The 20,310-nt window shown below is 32.7% G+C and overlaps 1 long non-coding RNA gene across 1 annotated transcript; it reads right to left on the bottom strand.

The window, feature by feature from the left end:
• Positions 1-8,625: 8,625 nt before the first annotated feature.
• Positions 8,626-12,205, bottom strand: LOC141672437 (uncharacterized). Its single transcript, XR_012555524.1, has 5 exons — positions 11,913-12,205; positions 11,698-11,788; positions 11,021-11,094; positions 9,658-9,770; positions 8,626-8,898 (listed from the first exon to the last, which is right to left on the bottom strand). It is a non-coding gene; the product is annotated as an uncharacterized LOC141672437 (long non-coding RNA).
• Between the last annotated feature and the right edge of the window lie 8,105 nt (positions 12,206-20,310).

Genomic DNA, 20,310 nt, shown 5'->3' with positions numbered 1-20,310 from the left:
TATTATATTATATTTTAATTTTGTTATTTTATAGTTGGGCCTAGTATACTTCTTTTCGAAGTTATACTAGCGGGTTAGTATTGAATTAGAATTTGTTGAAAAGAGTTTTAAAAGAAAAAGAAAGTGAAATTTTATTTGGGGAATTTGGATTTCTTGTTTCTAGAACTGTAACATTAAAAGATCTTTGATTAGTTTGGGGTCATAAGTGATAAATATCTTCCGCTGGCATTTATTTATTGATTAAACAGGTTATTTTGAATTGAGGTTTCATAGTGACGACCAAATCCCTTGACCCCGGATTTGGGGGTGTTACAGTTTGGTATCAGAGTTGAGGTTATAGTAAACTAGAAACGAGAGTGTGTAGGATTGTATATAGCTATGTGAGGACGCTTGAGGTCATATCGAGTTTTTGTTGGACTATTGGATATAGTACCAATGAGTAAGTTAAGATATGTGCATTCGTTTGAGATGGTTGTGTTCAGCTGGATGGAACTCCAGGAAACTGCAAACTTTTATTGTTGAATATTCCGAGGCTACTACGATTCGACGACGATGAAGATTATCGATATCCTTAGAATGTGAAGAACTGCCTACAATCAGATGGTGAGTCAACCGAAGAATTCAAATAGAAGATATGTATTAAGACCTTGGCAGTACCTTCTCTTTCTATAACTTCTTTTGGTATCTCTCAAAAAGACGTATCTGTTAGAGGATATATTCCCTAACACTCGTTTAGTCATTTTGTGCCAGAATTTTGTTCTCTGGATTTCATTTCCTTCAGAAATATCAGCTTTGAAATCTTTTCAGTTTTATTCATTTAATTTTGAATTCTTTTGATATTCTTTTATGCTGACTGAGATGAACAACCCAAACTATAGGGGATACAAGGTATACCTGTCTGTGTGATAGGAGTTGGATGGGACGCCATCACTTGTGTGTGTTGTGACTACAAGAAGGTTAACAACCTTTAGTAGTGTCTTAATTTGGACACGCAATACCAAGTTCAGTTGATCATATTGATCTCTCAGTTATTCTTTTATTTCAACAATACTTTTTCTCAAATTCAGATTCTGTTAGTTATGATATGAAATTCTTTTCTCTTTATAAGTCCATGATTTTATCATCTCAAATATTCGAAGGTATGCCAATCAAGTTAAGCTGAATTATCCTGGTCAAGTCAAAGCAGGGTTATGTGATGGGATTACCAATAGGAACAGTGGATTGCAATACGATTAAAATATCAGTGGCGTATAACGAAGACAGTCTGTTTCTTTATTTCTCTCTCTATTTAACTTTATCTCTCTTTCTTTTTATTTCTCTCTATCTTTCTCTTTATTCTTCTTTCTCGCAATCAGTAAAACTGATTCTGTTGAGGAATTGGTCAAATGGTATGTGGAAGGAACAATGGTACGGAGTGAAGCTCCCTTGATAACTGTGTGGCATTAGGAATTTCAGTGTTATTTGAAATTTTGAGAAAAGTTACATATGCAAGATTGGAAAGTAGGTAAGAAGACCCTTAATGCTTTCTTCTGCTGATTCCGAGGACGGAATCCTTATAAGGGGAGTAGATTGTAATATCCCATATTTTCAGATATTATTATTATTATTATTTAGAATTGTTTATGTGATTTTCATGTGAATTTTAGTGAATTATATGATAATTGGAATTGATGTTGGAATGTTTATATGTGATGTTATTTGAGAATTTTTATATCTGCAGAATAAAGTATAGATAATTATGGTATTTTTCTAGTAATTTTTGGATCGTTATATGATTTTATAATGATTTACAGATTTAATAATTATTTTCTGTATAATTATAAAACTATTTTATGAAACCGGGAAACGTCCAACCTCAACCATTTTTACGTTTTTACAACTCGAAACTCTTCGGAAAACTCTTTCCTCACCTAATATGGATATTCTGAACATTTTCCGTGTTTTAACTTTTTCGATCCGGATTACGGTTTGGCCTGTACGCGTCCCGGCATACAATTTTCGATACAATAATCATATCGGTAGATCAATAAAACCCGTATTCTCGAGAGATGGGATATTCTTACATTATTTTTTCATAGGCTGTTTTATAAGAAGCTCGGTTTTGATAATTATCCAAATCTGGTATTAAATTGTATCATTTTTATAGTTACTTAGCGGCTAAGTAATCAATTTTTGGATCTGATATATAAGTGTAAATTCAGTATTAAATTCCAGAATGTTTCAAAAATCATGAAACTTATATTTTATTAGTATTTGAATATTTCGAGAATTTTAAAATTATTTTAGAAATTTTCCGGGTTATATTTAACCGCACGTTTGTTCGTTAAATCGTAAAATACGGATATGAAGCGCAATTTATAAATGTTTTAAAAATTATGAAAATTTTATTTTATTAGTTTTCAAATATTCTAACAATTTTAGAAATATTTCGGTTTCATAAAAATTATCGGACCAGACCCCTATCGGGACGTCAAACCCCACAAAAATTGTATTTTCATTTTTATAAAATCGCGGGACTTCCAAATATTTTATATTTTGGCATTTTTGAAATATTTATAATTTTTAGGAAATTTTGATATAAATTTTATATTTATTTGATTAAATTTTATTTCCCCGCTAAATATTAATTTTGGGGCTAATTGATTTGAATTGGTTTTTAGTTAAATGATAAAGAAAACAAAAGAAAAAAAACAAAAAAAAATGAATTGTGTGCGTGTGTACATAAACCACAGCCCCCCTCTCTTATCCAATATCCACCGCCACCCCACCCCCAAACTCTCTGTCTCTTTTCTCTCTCCTGTGCTTATATACTTTTAATTTTCGAAAATTCATATCTTACAATCCGTCCGTCCAAATTTCAATTATTATATATATATAAACGATCAGCGCTTCGATACCTACGCATATATATATTGCGAGGTTTTGAGAAGAAAATTTGTGGAGCATATTTTCCGTTTTAATTTATTTTCGGGGCCTTGAAAAAGAGTTTGACGGCGTTAATTACTCCACATGACATTTCAGCGTGTATATGTCTATGCCTATTAATTTTGGATTTTTCTGGAGATATTTTCCTGACATCAGATATTATCTTCGGGGTGATCAGAATTTATCTTGGGTAACGATTCCGAAATTCCGCCTTCATACTTGTGTATATTATAGCATGTTAGTGTTTATATATTTATTTCATAAATTTCAGATGTTATTGTAGAAGTCACTTTTGGCCGTGTTTTGTTGATTCTGGCGTGTTTATACGTGCAAATATAAATTATTGTGTGTTTTAAATTTATTGATTTTATTAGAGTACATATGGATTGTGTTGCTTGAGATTGAGTTTGAGGGGTATGACCCCGGGAAAAGTCCGTTTTACAAACACGTTATTTCGAAAGTTTTTCTAAAATATTTATTTCAATTTTATATTATTATCTTTTATTATTTTCGAAAACATATTTGATTCAATTATTTATAATTTGTTTTGATTAGTTCTTATTTTATTTGTAATAAATAGACCGTTCGTCCGTTCTTCAAATACTTTCGAGACCCAAATCCTTTTTGTTTCGAAAGGTCGCTTATTTTGCAAGTTAATTATGAGTCGCGTATTTACCAAAAAGACGTATTTTAACCCGATTTCAATTTTAAACATACCGAGTCAAATTATTTGATGAACCGAGGCATGTGTTATATGAAATATGTGATACGTGGATTATGTGCTTATATGTTATGTGAATTACTTGCGTGCATGAGTCAAGAGTCTTGTATTTGACTGTCTTTCTTATGTGCGGGCTATCGTATGGGTAGACGATAGGGTTTTGATGCGCAGTTCGTCCAGTAATTATCATTTAGACGATTAAAATTTTATATTTTAATTATAGATGCGGATCATTCGAGTTGATCAGGACAAGACGTTGGATAAAGAGTAAGATGGAATGGTATTGGATATCTGGCTTCTAGCAATCGCAGGAGTAACATATTAGTAAAGTGTTGAAAAGAAAGATGGTGATGTTTTGAGACAGAATGTCAGAATAGATGCGTCATTGCGAGTGTGACTAACTGCTAAATCTCAAAGGCAAGTATCCCTATCATCACTTATTGTTCAAGTGATATATATTTTGAATCCTATTATGAAAGTATTGTTTTCCCTATTCTCAGTTCTGAATAGATAAATGTTTTACATATCGCTGAATTAAATGCTTATTATACAAATACTCTTCTGCTATTTTATGTTCAGAATAGCTATTTTACTTATCAAATGAATGGATTTATAAATATTTTGGGTTTTGAGAAAAATGATTTGGTTGCGAGTATTCCTGCCCAAGTGAATGGGGGAATAAAATTATTTCGGGTGTCGTGTATTACGACCCCTTTTCAATAAAAAGTTTTAAGATTGGATGGTTACTAATTGTGTAAGAGGCCGAGGCGGCGGTCCAGCGGAGAGCCATGTAAAATACATGATATAATACATCGCTAGGCCAATATGTGCATTGGGTGCCCCGTTTGTTTAGTTGGATATGCTTTGGCATACCGGTGTTGCTCCGCGGCTGATCACCAGCGGCAACACACCGTCGTTCGAGAATTCCAATCAAAATTATATATTGCTTTTGATAATCATAGAATAAATGATTTATCAAGTGTTTTGGTTTTGAATAAAAATGAAATACATTTTTGATTCAGTTTCTGCTTGATGTGGATATTTTGGTTGTTGTTAAATATCAAAAGTGGTATTAGTATAGATGATTGATGTTGACTTCCGTATGGGATGTTGTGAGCATCAAAGTTAATATTGATATCTAATTTTGATATGACAACAAAATGAGTATTAATATCAAGAGTTCGGTTTTGAATAAAGTTTATGATTCATTCTATAATCATTGTTTCATGTTGATATTGTTTACGATATTTCCGTAAACACTGTTTTACGAGTTTTATTCTCGTCAAGATTCAAAGTATTGCTGAAGCATTTCGCTCGAAAATATCGAAAAGAGTTTTGAATACAGTGAGAAATAATTATTTGATTCTTTAACAAATTTTCTGTTTCAGCAATTATGATTTTAATATGATCTGCGCTATTGCAGATGTCGGTTTTATATCAAAATGACCCTATATTTGCTATAATGATCTTGCTGAGAATTTCTTTCGCTCATACTTGCCTTTTTTTAAATATAACCTCCAGCGGAGCACGGTTGGATATCTCAAGTGGTTAAGAGTTTATCCTATTTCGGCCCAGGTCTTTGGTTCGATCCTCGCTCATCCCTGAGAATTTATGAGAACAGATACTCATTTGTAAGGCTATAAGCCATATTTGTCAAAAAAAAGAAGATAACCTCCAGTGAGGATTCGCTTGCGCTGTTTAGACGCGTAATTCGAGGAAGCAAAGAAGAAGCTTTTGGAAGGTGGTTGGTCCAGGGTTTGCGAACTAGTGTAAGTTCCGTTATGTAAAGTTGTTTATATTATATTATATTATATTATAATTGTGTTATTTTATAGATGGGCCTAGTATACTTCTTTTCGAAGTTATACTAGCGGGTTAGTATTGAATTGGAATTTGTTGAAAAGAGTTTTAAAAGAAAAAGAAAGTGAAAAATTTATTTGGGGAATTTGGATTTCTTGATTCTAGAACTGTAAGCTTAAAAGATCTTAGATTAGTTTGGGGTCATAAGTGATAAATATCTTCCGCTGGCATTTATTTATTGATTAAACAGGTTATTTTGGATTTAGGTTTCATAGTGACGACCAAATCCCTTGACCCCGGATTTGGGGGCGTTACAATTAATCTATTCAACCCCTACTTCTAGCTTAATATAGCCCTCTTACGGGACCTAACATATGCAATCCATATCTACTCATTTAGAGTAGGTCCAAAACCATGGTTGTCACGTCGATAAGTTGAGTAAAATCGATGGAGGTAGTCGTGGACTAGTCATCAAATTAATAATAATTAATCTAATAAAATATATGTATATCTTATATACGTAGTTTCCTAACAGAAAATTCTAACACTTTCATACTGATATATTTATCAATAACAATATAATCATATCTCTTTCCCCCATCTAATGTACACGCATAAAATGTTGAATGTATCAATGTATAAAAAAATATAAACACGTTACTAAAGGTATAATCAACTTTAACATAAATAAATACAAACAAACACAGAGGCACAATGATATATAAATTGAGATTAGAATGTTGATTATTACTGATATCGAGTAGGTTTTTATTTTTTTCATTTTTCATTTAAAATTTTGATTGGATTTTGCACTTGTCGACCGACTAGTCGATAAGTCGACAATTAGTCGATCAAGTCGACCGATACAAGTCTGACCTTTCCGGTTGTTTTTTTAAACCGACTAGTCGACTAGTCGTGACTAGTCGAGCTCCATGACAACAATGATCGGAGATGATCTGATGCCTGATCCATCGACAAGTTTGAATACTTTTTTCTTCTTTCTTTGTCAGGCGACAAGTCTGACCAGAATTTTGAGTTACTTGATGGTAACTAGAAAATATATAAATTTTCTTTTATTTTTAAAATCAAGGCTCATATAATTCTATGACTAGTAAATATATTTTTATTACAAGCACACTGTTATGTCCAAAACTTGGTACAAGCAATATTCGGATCAAACTCGGGTCAATTGGACAAAACTGGGGCAAAATTATGAAGATCACCTCAAAATAGGGCTTGCCCCCTTTCTGAGAAAGAAAGGGCGCGCCCACAAGACAGGAGATCAGGAACGCCCTAACTTATATGGACGTTAGGGTGCACCCAGTTGTTTTGCTGGAAGCAAATGGATTTTAGGCAGATTTTTGGATGCTTCCTGAGGATAGGAAGACGATGGATGACTATTACTAACATATTTTCTGTAGGTACTCTATTAAAGAACTCCTTCCTGTAATGCAATCACAGGAAGAAGCTGTTCGTGTTCAGAGACCTCCAGGGGTATGCCTGGACGGAAGGCCTGTAGTCAATGGGTTTCCTCATTGGGGATGTGGGGTAAACTCTGGTGTGTGCTTTGGGAGCTCTGTCTCTATAGTCAGGTGTCCTCGTTGGGAGATTTCGAAGGTATCCTGCACTTTGCACCCAAAAGCTTGGGATCATTTATCCTGAAATATGGTAGGGGCTCCTTATCTAGGGGATAAGAATACATCCAATATTTAAGGTGAACCACAGCTAGACCTGCCTCCACGGACTAGAGAAACAGTTGGTAGTGGAGGATTATCATCAGCCGGGGAGATACTTATCCATGAAGTCTCGAAGCCACAGACGAGTCTTGGGCCTTGATGGTTGGACCTTATTGGTGGGCATTCCTAAAGCTAGTAGAAGACGGATTCCAATGGGTTTTCTACTGGGCCTCGGGATGAGAAATCTAAGCCCATTAGAGTTCTTGTTCCCCAAGAACTACGTTGGTTTGATTTCCTATAAATAGGGATAGGAAAATTGCAAGGGGTCGAAAGTGAGAGCCATAAGGAGCCATTACCAACCCTAAGCAATCTCAGCCCCCAATTCATCACAACCACCATATTCCGACAACTTTTCCAGCTTATAACCATCATCGTAGATCTTGATTCTGGCGACGGATCTCAAATTTTGTTGTTACCAAATTCCTCCGTCAACACATACCTCTAAAAAAATAAAAACTCCATCCTAAATAGATTAATAACTACCTATTTTCAAAAAAAATTAATAACTACCAAAATTATTGTCAATTGATCGGCTAAAATGTAGTTGTAAATATAGTTTGTTCCCAGCATAATATAGCCGTTCTATTATTATATTACGCAAATATGAACTTGATCGAGGGAAAACAAATAGGACAAGGCAGCAGAAAAGAGTAAAAATAAGCCGACTAAATATGGGGTGGAAATATTTGCTAGGTAAAAATTTGTTGAGCTACTTGAGCCATTTTGGACTTTGGTGGAAAAGATTTGTACCTTCTCTAGTTGTGTTAGCTGTGTTAGCTAAAATGATTGACAGAGATCCATATTAAATTCGAAGTACAGCGATCTATTATCATTTTTTGTCAGATCTTTACAAATCAAATTCAGTACTTGGGATGACAGAAGATAAACTCATAACCACTTGAGTTATCCAACCATGATTGAGGATAAACTCACTACAAGAAACAAGCGATCATACAACATTTTTTCACTGTTATGTGACATGTATATTTTCGGTTGTCTATCCAACACTCGGGTGATAGATCATCAGACAACAGTTGTTTATACCCTTGTAATCAGAGAGATAAAGCAACGTTTTTTAATACTGGTTATAATCAAGAAGGCACAACGAGTACTCTATATTAACCATTGTTAGGAACTTTTTTAAACAACGGTTTCTTTATTCAACCATAGTCTACCTAACTTAACAACAATGGTTTTGTAGCTTATTCGATATTTTTATAAACAACGGTTTATAAACTTCTTTTAACTAGTTAAAACCGTTTTCATGAATGTTTTTTGTTTAAAAGACAATTACGTAAAATATTTAAACCATTGCAAAGAATATCAAAAGATAACATTTATTTTTAAAAAATATGTGGAGTGAGACATACAACGATTTTCATCATTTTTTAAGTGGGTTTCACACAACTGTTTACAAAATTAATCTCATTATTTAAAATAAAATAATTTTAAAATAAAACTATATTATATTAATTCAATTGTTATTTCACAATTGAAATTAAATTTATAATACAAAGGTTCTCTACAAGAATTACAACTATAACTTCAAATCTATTTTTAAACATTCTCATTAAGGTACACAATAACTAATTTGCATACATATTCCGTTGTTTTTGCCCAAGAAGCAAGAGAATGTTCACTCCATTGGCACACCTAGTCCTAGTTCTTGTTCTTGCCCATCATGTTCTTGTTCCAAGTATCATACATGTCGGTTTACTGCATCAAGAATTACACGCATATGAGAAGAATATATAGAACATCAAGAACAGTTAAAATGGAGGTTGAGAAGAAAATAGAAAATAAGAGTAAAATCTGCAATCTATATGCCCATATGCAATCCACATACGTAAGGCAAGAAACTTGAATCCAGCAATTAGTTACAAACATAACTCGTTAAGTATTTTGGTAAGAAAATTATGAGCTAACAGATTATGCTACTACAGTTTCATAGGGGCAGAGATAGGTTGCAGTAATGCAGTACACTTAGACCCTCCTTCAGTCCTCCAAACTAAAACAGGAGGAAAAAGTGAAATCTTAATTATCAGTTCACGGAAATAAGATCAACTACCAAAACCTACAAAGCTTTTATAAGTGTCAAATCTATGAAAATCGTATTACTTGATCATAAGTCAGTGACCATAAAGAAAAAAATGATGCCTTGAACACCACAGATATGCTGCCAAACACCTAGAATTGACATGACACTTGCGGAGCCAAATTCCCTTCTCAATCCATGTTTAATTAAGCTCAGGCTTACCAACACAAAATAATACATTAACACACATCAGGGCAAGTCATACTTGCAGTACATCATTTTACTTTGATTTTCTAATTTATACAATAAATCATGCATATTGTATACATTTTCGACAATCATCTAAAAATTTGTAAGTTGCACAACTTGCCAATACTAATGACTTGCTCACAAGAGTTTTTGAAAACAATTCCAACTGTTAAATATATATATAAACTTACCATCCTCGGCTTGGAGTTCAGTGTAAGAAACAAAAGCTTTTTCATTTTTATTTTACTTTTTTTAGCAACATCCATAAAAAATTGGCCTGGTTGGACCCCCTGTGCAGCAACATCTGCACAACACATAGCAACCAGGTAAATACACATGAAACCAATGCACCAAAAATAGGTGTACAAAATTTGTACATTGAAAGAAATCAAAATATATCACAACTATAATAAAAATAATTGGACTAACTAGTAACTAGAACCATACATGCATTATTGTTTATATATACACCATAACCATAAAATTGTGGCATTTTCCAGACAATGAGAACATGCAAAGGTTTCATATTGTACACAATACAACTGTATGAAAAATTATACCTTTTCCAAAATAAGTAGAAGACTCTAATATATCCATTCTTGACATTTTATTACAGTAATTTGTAGCTTAAATAGAATACTCTTGCAATTGCTTGATTTTAATTGTGTAGTGGTTGTAATAGACTCTTAGAGCATTGGATATTGTTATTCTCACAATCTCTCAGACCTCATATTCGAATAATATTTCAATGATACTTAGTTTCTAAAAACATTTGTAAAACAACCACATGTAAACATATCACTAAATTATCTAAGAAGACCTCACTCATTTAAATATATTAATTAACAGATAAATAGGTGATTTTCTCAAATATACTCTTGGCTATTTTATTTTTTAGCCTAAAATGCAGCAAGTATGATAATGCTATTCTTTCTGACCAATGCAATATCCTAGTCTGGCAGGAAACATGCAAAAAATGAAATTGGAGAAATTCCTAAAAATGAATGTAATATCCAAAGCACTTCCATTAATATCTTAGCTATTATTTTAGTCGATTTTTGGTTTAATTCTAAGTATTTTTATTGATGAATATTAGCTAACTAAAAGTAAAAGAACGATAAGGAAATTAAATTAGTTAAATTTAATTGTTTTAAGTTGATACAATTTCTTTTACTTTGTATTCTGCACAGGGCTGTTTGTTTGTTGTTCTTACACATGAAGATATTTATTCAGTAGGAGATAGAGCTACACTTCTTTTACAGATGGACTACCTTGCAAATGTTTTAGTAAAGGCAAAACCTTTGCCCACTGGTTTGGCAACTAATATGCATGGACAGGTACTCTTATTGTTCTGCAATTTTATTTTTTGGCAGAAACTAATTGCATCAGTATTATGTGGCCAACGTGAAACTAGTAATTGGTTTTAGTTTCTAGTTGAAATTGGTTGTCAATGCTAATCATATTCATAAAAAAAAGAATAGATAAAAATTAAACATGTAATGATTCATAATTTATCTATTTATTTCATGTGGAGAGAGAGAGAGGGGGGATCACCTTTTTGCTGCACCTTGTTTTTGAATGAGGTGATGTTTTATGTGATAAACTCAACCTTGCTCTTCTTTGTCCACCTAGAAGTGTCGTCATCCAGAAGATACAAATTAAACATTGGTTCATCAAAAAATCCAGGAGTAAATTAAACCATTGCAGAAACAGAATTATGATATTCAACTGGGTCTGCCCAAGTACTCATTTCCCTAAAGTTTTCAGGATACTGGGTCTTTATATAAAACCTGGTACAAGAATCAAATTGTCCAAATATCTACCACAAAATGAGGCATCATTTTCTTTATAGTCGGAGAGTTTAACCTGAGAACACAAACACGTAGAAGTCTGGTATGTGCTTGATTATATAAAGTTTCACATATACATAAATTCCCTGCATTCACAACTCAAAGTAGACCCCGAAATGCACAGAACGTGTGGCATACTTGCATAATTAGATTTCACAATTTAGGATAAACAACATACATCTCAATTAAACAAGACATCAAAACAAAAGTGTTATAAGACAATAATAATGTAATAATCAGCCAGAAAAGGCATCATGCTCAATTAGAACAACTCCAAGTACAAAGAGACGCTCAGTTTATAAAAACTAGTAATATCGAGAGTAACCAACTCTAGCCGAAAATTTGAAAATGGTACAAAAACTCTTATATCTATTTACTTACATTAATGGATTCCTGATCGAAAACAACTTCAGCTTTGAAATCCGGAGCTACATCTCCAACCAGAGGATGCTCACTCTAAACAACACACAAACTGGAAATAGAATTAAACATAAATCTGCCCAATTAATTAACTCCAACACTTATATGGTCAATTATAAACTACAACACTCACAAATCACAAATGTAATAAATATATAAAAATAAGAAAAACTTACAGCCTTGACGACTAAGCTAAGAGAGGAGCGAGAAGAAACAAAGAGAGATGTAAATGATTTACGGAAAGTAGAGGAATTGAAAAAGGGAGCAGAAAAAGCAGAGGAATAATCAAGTAAGAGGCGGCCCTAAATCACTATATTTCAATTGAAGAGAGAGAAGAGAGAGAGAGAGAAAGAGTTAACCAAAAGAGAATGAAAAATTATCAATAATGAATAAAGCCGGAGACTGAAGCCAAAGTAAAAATCTAATCGGAGAGATGAGATATAAGTTAGATGAGGTCTGAGATTGAAAGTAAAATGAGGAGATATTTTATCAGATTTAGAAGTAAAGGGGAAAAAAATTTGTGAAAAAGAGAATGATTGAGTGACCGAGGGTAAGAAAATATTGGTACGGTATTATTAAAGAATTAAATTTTAAATAGTTATTTCTTAAATAATTATTTTTTCATTCAACTAAGAATAAAATCAAATTGAGTATAAATTTCAAATTATTTATTTATTTTTAAATGATTAGTGTCAAAATATTTTAATATTTGTATAGTTGAAGAGACACATATTAAAAAAACTATTTTATCAATCATCTATCAATTTCGTGTTGTTGAGTAGTACATCTATTATTTTTTTCTATCTATATCATGCAAGATGAATTTAATTTTTTTTAATAATTTTTTTATATGACTAAAATTGATATATCTTAACATCTGTACGGTTGGATCGTCGAAAAAATTATTATAAAAATTAATCTTGTAAATCGGAAATGAGTATCGTTGTCGGAAGTTATACTTTTACTAGATTTTTCTAAACCGCGCATGCAAGATGAATTTCAAATTTGTTAATTCTTTCATATGACTAAAATTGATATATTTTAACATCCATATGGTTAGATCATTGAAAAAATCATTTTAAAAATTAATCTTGTAAATCAGGAATGGGTCTCGTTGTCGGGAGTGGTACTTTTACTAGATTTTTCTAATCCTGACATGCAAGATGAATTTCAAATTTGTTAATATTTTTTTCATATGACTAAAATTGATATATATCAATATCCGTACGGTTGGACCGTTGAAAAAATCATTTAAAAAATTAAGCTTGTAAATCGAGAACGAGTCTCGTTGTTGGGAGTTGTACTTTTATTAGATTTTTCTAATCCTGACATGTAAGATGAATTTCAAATTTGTTAATAATTTTTTCATATGACTAAAATTGATATATCTTAACATCTGTACAGTTGGATCGTTGAAAAAATTATTTCAAAAATTAATGTTAGATATATTTGATAATGTTATGGCTAATATAATTTATGTTTAGATTTCAGATCTTACTTAACAGGACAAATTAGTACTTAACCATTAATCAGTACTTATACTGGAAGTCAGGACTTAAGGGTATCAGTACTTATATTATCAGGAGATAATCATCAGAAGTTAGATATCAGAACTTAAGTGCTGAAGGACGTTCAGATAAGGACAGTAGCTGATTAAAGGAAAGAAGATCGAGATAAACATAAGAAGAGATATGCATGAAGAAGGAGTTCCGTGAAGAATGGAATACTTGGAAGAAAAGATATCTGATTGATATATTTTAGGAAGCAGAATTATATTCCATATCAATTAGCAATTATCTTGTAACTGTGTAGTATATAAACACAGACATAGGGTTTACACTATAAGTGTTATTATATTCAAGAAGATTATTCATTGTAACCCTAGCAGCTCTCGTGATATTTGTTCATCACTGAGAGGTAACAGTTTCATACTGTAACAGAGTTTATTGTTTCAATAAATTTGTTTTTCTGTTACTTAAGATATTAAAGTTCGATTTGATTGTATTATACACTGTATTCACCCCTTCTACAGTGTGTGTGACCTAACAATTAATATTATAAATCGGGAACAAGTCTCGTTGTGGGGAGTGGTACTTTTACTAGATTTTTTTAATCCTCACATGCAAGATGAATTTCAAATTTGTTAATAATTTTTTCATATGACTAAAATTGATATATCTTAACATCCGTACGGTTGGATCGTTAAAAAAATCATTTAAAAAAATTAATCTTGTAAATCGGGAACGAGTCTCGTTGTCGGGAGTGGTACTTTTACTAGATTTTTTTAATCCTGACATGCAAGATGAATTTCAAATTTGTTAATGATTTTTTCATATGACTAAAATTGATATTTCTTAACATCTGTATGGTTAGATCATCAAATAAATCATTTTTAAAATTAAACTTATAAATCGGGAACGAGTCTCGTTGTTGGGTGTGGTTCTTTTACTAGATTTTTCTAATCCTGGCATGTAAGATGAATTTTGAATTTGTTAATAATTTTTTCATATGACTAAAATTAATATATCTTAGCATCCGTGCGGTTGGATCATCCAAAAAATCATTTTAAAAATTAATCAGGTAAATCGGGAACGAGTCTCGTTGTCGGGAGTGGTAATTTTACTAGATTTTTAAAATCCTAGCATGCAATTTGAAGTTCAAATTTGTTAATAATTATTTCATATGACTAAAATTGGTATATCTTAACATCCATACGGTTGGATCTTCGAAAAAATCATTTTAAAAATTAATCTTGTAAATCGGGAACAAGTCTCGTTGTTGGAAGAGGTACTTTTTGAGATTTTTTTAAACCTAGCATGCAAGATGATTTTCAAATTTATTAATAATTTCTTCATATGACTAAAATTGATATATCTTAACATTCGTACGGTTCGATAGTTGAAAAAATTATTTTAAATATTAATCTTATAAATCGGGAACGAGTCTCGTTGTTGGGTGTGGTTCTTTTACTAAATTTTTCTAATCCTGACATGTAAGATGAATTTTGAATTTGTTAATAATTTTTTTATATTACTAAAATTGATATATCTTACCATCCGTGCGGTTGGATCATCCAAAAAATCATTTTAAAAATTAATCTGGTAAATCGGGAACGAGTCTCGTTGTCGGAAGTGGTAATTTTACTAGATTTTTAAAATCCTGACATGCAATTTGAAATTCAAATTTTTTAATAATTGTTTCATATGACTAAAATTGGTATATCTTAACATCCATATGGTTGGATCGTCGAAAAAATCATTTTAAAAATTAATCTTGTAAATCGGGAACAAGTCTCGTTGTTGGAAGTGGTACTTTTATGAGATTTTTTTAATCCTGGCATGCAAGATGATTTTCAAATTTATTAATAATTTCTTCATATGACTAAAATTGATATATCTTAACATTCGTACGGTTCGATAGTCGAAAAAATTATTTTAAATATTAATCTTATAAATCGGGAACGAGTCTCGTTGTTGGGTGTGGTTCTTTTACTAGATTTTTCTAATGCTGACATGTAAGATGAAGTTTGAATTTGTTAATAATTTTTTTATATGACTAAATTTGATATATCTTACCATCCGTGCGGTTGGATCATCCAAAAAATCATTTTAAAAATTAATCTGGTAAATCAGGAACGAGTCTCGTTGTCGGGAGTGGTAATTTTACTAGATTTTTAAAATCCTGGCATGCAATTTGAAATTCAAATTTGTTAATAATTGTTTCATATGACTAAAATTGGTATATCTTAACATCCATATGGTTGGATCGTCAAAAAAATCATTTTAAAAATTAATCTTGTAAATCGGGAACAAGTCTCGTTGTTGGAAGTGGTACTTTTATGAGATTTGTTTAATCCTGGCATGCAAGATGATTTTCAAATTTAATAATAATTTCTTCATATGACTAAAATTGATATATCTTAACATTCGTACGGTTCGATAGTCGAAAAAATTATTTTAAATAATAATCTTATAAATCGGGAACGAGTCTCGTTGTAGGGAGTGGTACTTTTACTAGATTTTCCGATTCTTCACATGCAAGATGAATTTAAAATTTTTTAATATGACTAAAATTGATATATCTTAACATCCGTACGGTTGGATCGTCGAAAAAATTATTTAAAAAAATTTAACTTGTTAACCGGGAATCTCATTTTATAGAGTAATACTTTTACAATGGTTTCCTTGAAACATCATTGTATAAAGGTCAACTAAGACAATACTTTTTTTAATATAAAACCGTTGTGTAAGCATGTTAGGTCACACTTTCACTGTAGAGGGGGTGAATACAGTGTTTATTACAATCAGATCAAACTTCAAGAACTTATGTAACAGAAAACAAACTTTATTGAAACAATAAACTCTGTTACAATCTAGAACCGTTATCTCTCAGTGATGAACAAAATATCACGAGAGCTGCTAGGGTTACAGTAAATAATATTCTCGATAATGATAACACTTATAGTGTAAACCCTATGTCTATGTTTATATATTACACAGTTACAAGATAATCGCTAATTGATATGGAATATAATTCTGCTTCCTAATATATATCAATCATATATCTTTTCTTCCAAGTATTCCATTCTTTATGGAATTCCTTCTTCATGCATATCTCTTCTTATGTTTATCTTGATCTTCTTAACTTTAATCAGCTGCTGTCCTTATCTGATCGTCCTTCAGCACTTAAGTTCTGATATCTATCTCCTGATGCTTATCTCCTGATAACATAAGTACTGATATCTCTTAAGTCCTGTCATCCAGTATAAGTACTGATCAGTTAAGTACTGATTTGTCCTGTTCAAATAAGATCTGAAATCTAAACATAAAACATATTAGCCATGACATTATCAAATATATCTAACAATTTCCCTCAACTTGTAAATTAGCAAAATATACAAGTTTAACAGATATTTGATGATGTCAAAAACATTAAGTACAAATGCATGAGAATTAGACAAGATAACTACAACTTACAGTCCTTAAAGCTTTTACCAATTCAACTTCTGATAACAACTTTAGTCTGTATACACATCAGAATTTAAGCAGTTGTAGATCTTCGACTTGGCTTTATCATTTTCTGATCTCTCTGATGTCAGGAGTTGTTCTGAGATAATTCTTCAACAAACATTTCTCAGCATATCTGAGTTCATCAATCATTCTCCGTTTGACATCTTTAAGCTCTACAGTATCTTCACCAGTTTGAAATATTGCGGCTCTGAGATCATTAATCTTTGCTTTTCTCAACTCCTGATCTAGTCTTATGACATAAGCTTTGTCAGACTCTAGATTAAACTCAAGCCCCTTAATACCAAGATATGTTCTGATCTGTGCAGTATTAGGCTTCATATCAACAATATCACCATTGTGATTTCTGTACTTTGGAACATATATACTGTCAGACTTAACAGAATAAAGTCTTTTCTGTCTCTGAATCTATTCTTTTAAATAGTTTGCAGCAGTCCCTGTCAATCTGTCATCCACTTGAAGTAAGAATAATACATGCTCCAATTCTTCAAAATACTTCAATGGAATGGCATTTTGTCTTATATGATATACCCTACCATCTGTCATGAAATACAACAAGATGTGTTCCTTCAAGTAGGTATGGTAAACCATTTGTACAGATTCCAGTTGATTCAATCTTTCAGGAGTTGCTCCAATACCTGGTTCACTCAAGGAAGTTGGATCATTGGTAGTGTTGTGTACTCTTCTTTCATCAGCACTTCCCAATCCAATTTTATCTCTTGCTTCCTTTCCAGTAACTACTCTAGCTTCAAAACGACTTGCAGTAGTCTTCAAAGGTTGAGTTTGTTTTACTTTAGTGAATCCTGGTAGGAGTGTTTTTGATCTTCCTTCTGATATCAAGTTAACTTGAGCTGTGTCAGAGGTTACTTGCTTCTTTTGAATATCAGAACTTTTAATTTCTTGACTCTGAACAACTTGAGCCATGTCAGAGGTTGTTTTAAGAACTTTTCTTGAAGTCAGAGCAAGATTATCTTTGTCATCAGTAATTTCTTCATCTTCAGGAGGTACATAAACTTTAACAGGTTCACCAACCTTTTCTTTACCCTTGGATCTTGGATCTATCTTTGGTTGTGATTTAGCAAATGTTGCTTCAGTTTGTGCCTTTTCTTTAATCACAATACCTTTCAGTTTTGGAAGTGACTTTTTACCAGAAGCTTCAGATTTAGATGTGGCTTTCTTTGATTTAAGTCTAGCTTCTTCTTCCTTTAAACTTTCCAAGTCCATTCCTGGATTTTCTTGAAGAAATAACTGTCTTGACATTTCTTCATCAAGATCTAGAAGTTCATCAGAATTTATTCTTTTACCAGTATCAGAACTTAATCTCTTCCCAGTATCAGAATTTATCCTGTGACTTGTAATTTCAGCATTTCTTGATGAGAATCTTTTACCTTGACTATGACCTCCACCCATTCCAGAGTTTCCTTGGTCATCTTTTTCATCATCCTTTCCTTGCAGTGTGTTGTCATCCTTGCATTTGGACTTAATTACTTTCTCCCCCTTTTTGGCATCAGCAGGAAGTAGAAGAGAGATAAGCAATTCCACTGAAGATTGGATTTCAGTCAATTGTGATTGCTGAGAAGCTTGATTTTGCAGAATTTGATCAATCTGTGCTTGTTGACGATCTTGAGTCTTCTCAATATAAGCAATCCTGTCAATAGAAGGTTGAAAGAACTTTTTCTTATCAAGTTTCCAAACTTGTTCCTGCTTGATTAAGTTCTCCTGAATCTGGTGTATTTCTGCATGAGTGGTTGAATGAAGACCTTGTAGATGTTTAGTACTCAATGCAGTGACACGAAGCTGGGTTTTAAAATCATCAGAATTTAACATTTCATCAGCTTTAGTCAAGTGCTCAGTAAGATGTAACGCAGATGGAATACATGAAACTGAGTTCCATTCCTTAGTCCACTCCTGACCTGCAGGAGTTTCACTCCAAGGCACTGGTGGTTCCTCTGTAACAAACTTCTTTACTTGTTCAGACTTAGAAAGAGGAATATGTCCTGAAGGACCTGCTGCATCAGGATCTGCAGTTGGAGCAGCACCACCAGTATCTCCAGCATGTGCAGCATCAGAACTTATAGAATCAGTATCATCTGATATAATAGCAGTGTGAGTAGCAATGGAGACGTCAGCATCCTCTAATTGCTGATCTGATGCTAAGTTCTGATCAACAGCCATATCCTGATGCTCACCTAAAGTCTGATCATCAGTGTCTAGATGCAGAGAAGGTGACTTAGATAATTCCGGAGTTGGAATAGCATCAGTAACAGGTGTTGGCAAAAGATTTGTTGCTGTTGGAGCTTCTAAGAAAATTACTCCAGGCACAACTAAGTGTTGATCAGCATTATCAGCACTTGTGCCTTGATTACCAAGAGACACAGATGGGAAATTAGCCTTGTCAGATACTGTTTCCTGAGATGGAGTGGATGGAGAAAAAGTAACTGGAGCACATTCTTTTTCTTGTGAGATCAGAGATTCCTGATCCCCTTCCTTAGCTGCTTCCTCCTCATCATCTGAAACTGGCCTTTGTGCCCTCTGTTTCTTGTATTTCTTGTTTGATTTGGATTCTTTTGGAGTTTCAGGAACAGTCATTCGTCTAAGCCTTTTGAGAAGCTTAGAACCCCTAATATCAGAATCCTTTTAAGTTCTGATTAAACATTATCAGAACTTAAAGTCAGACACAATTTATACGATCATCAGAATATTTATCAGGATGTATCAATGCGTATCAAAATTTCTCAGAGACAAGATCATAAGACAAAAACAAATTCCATTAATATATCAAAATAATACATTGATGAAATTGAAATTACATCAGAACTTTTACAATCTTGTCCTAAGCTTCTAAATCTAACATCAACAGCCTTAGTCCTAGCTAAGAAGCCTGACAAAGCTGAGGATGAAGAAGAACATGAAGAAGACGAGATTAAGTCATCTTCCTCTTCCTATCTTCGACAAACAAGATAGCGAGTCGAATGATTCGCTCTTGCTGACGGCTAGCTTCCCGCCTTTCCTCCTCCAATCGATCAAGATGAAGCCGGTAGTCCATCTCGAAGAACAGAAGTCGGTTCAACACCGCCTGTGGGACAGAGCCCCATATTTCTTCAGGAATGGCAGTTACATGCCACTCCTGCTGCCAGTCGGCGCAGCTTAGCTCCATATGAAAATTTTGGTAATTCAAAAACATGTTGAATCGGACCATGATGTTTTTGAAAAAGAATATGAAGTTAAGATTGTGGAAAAATGGATGGAAAGGGTAATGTGAAGTGGCTGTTTATATAGGCAAGAGAACGCCAGGAGACGCGAAGATATTTAATGCTGACAGATAGAGTTAAGTCTACCTCGTCTCCCTAGACTTGAAAAAGAATAACAGTCATTGGAAAAGGAATGTGCACATGTAACAAGAGTGAACTGTTCAAGGTCGAGTGCCATTAGTCCTAACCATAGACTATTAATCTTCCACTTCAACATATTCTAAATTAATCTGAGACTGTTACCAAATTTTACTCACAGATAAGTCAAGTAAAGGGTTAGACTGAAAAATCAGAAC

The sequence above is a fragment of the Apium graveolens genome, chromosome 7 (assembly GCF_009905375.1).
Source record: "Apium graveolens cultivar Ventura chromosome 7, ASM990537v1, whole genome shotgun sequence".
NCBI classification, from domain to species: domain Eukaryota; kingdom Viridiplantae; phylum Streptophyta; class Magnoliopsida; order Apiales; family Apiaceae; genus Apium; species Apium graveolens.
The sequence above is the reverse complement of the archived record's forward strand: the minus strand, read 5'-3'. Positions and strand labels throughout refer to the sequence as shown.